This window comes from Sinocyclocheilus grahami, unplaced genomic scaffold, assembly GCF_001515645.1.
Source record: "Sinocyclocheilus grahami isolate Dianchi unplaced genomic scaffold, SAMN03320097.WGS_v1.1 scaffold340.1, whole genome shotgun sequence".
Classification (NCBI taxonomy): Eukaryota; Metazoa; Chordata; class Actinopteri; order Cypriniformes; family Cyprinidae; genus Sinocyclocheilus; species Sinocyclocheilus grahami.
In genome coordinates this window covers 870,336-871,330 of record NW_015505519.1, presented here as the reverse complement: position 1 = coordinate 871,330, position 995 = coordinate 870,336, and positions in this window count along the sequence as shown.

Genomic DNA, 995 nt, shown 5'->3' with positions numbered 1-995 from the left:
CAGACACCCAGCTAAGGCTTCAAAACGGCTATTTCTGATCCTGGCCAAAGCCCATGTGTGTTAAACTTAGAAGTTACTTTTCTTGTGCACAAGGAGGTGAAACCACAAGAGTTTTGGCAAACTTGCCAAATGAATTATGCAAAATGTAGGCTAGCAATGCACCTTATCTTTGCTAATAGATTTTTAATTGATTGAAAACAGCTTCATTTATGGAAGTGGGATCCATTTTATGCAGTCGTGACTTTTTAAAAGAAGCAAGTGATAAGTGTAAACTGAGAAGATGATATGTAAACAGGACAGGGATGTGTTTCACTGATTTCTACCTTGTTTGCTAAAACATGGTAAACATTATATCATGGTGGAATAGCATGATACATCTTAAAGTATATGAACTGAGTTAATGATTCTTGGACACAGTTGACTGGTGCTATGGATGGGAATATACATAGAGTAGAAAGAAAATAATTTACTCAAGTAGCAGAGAGGTTAATCTGGGTGAGGGTGACTTAAGGTGAAGGAGAGTATTAGCTCTGCTAAAAACATCTGAAAAGAATAGAGCTCCTGGTCAATGTAAACACAAAATTATTTAGAAACATGATGTATCCAAGCCAGTTTAGGTGAATTTGTATATTTATTTTGGTTAACTTCAATTTAACTGAAGCATTTACAATTATCATACAATTGAAACAGATATATAAATTATATTGATTTAATTTAGAATCAAATCTATTGATTAAGGAAAAGACTGAGGATGTATCTGCATCACGCGCACACTTTCTATAGTCAAGCCGAGATACAACATGCTGCCATCATGTGGTTGTATCAGCTGTGCTTTACAATGCATCACTGCTCACATAACTGCCTGGCATCAATTAAGAGAGTGTCTTCATCAGCATATGTCTTCATCTAGCTTCGGTGGTAAAGTTTAATGGAAGACTTTGCCATTGATTTCAGGAAACTAAAAAGCAGAAAGTCTGATTTCAATAAAACAACAA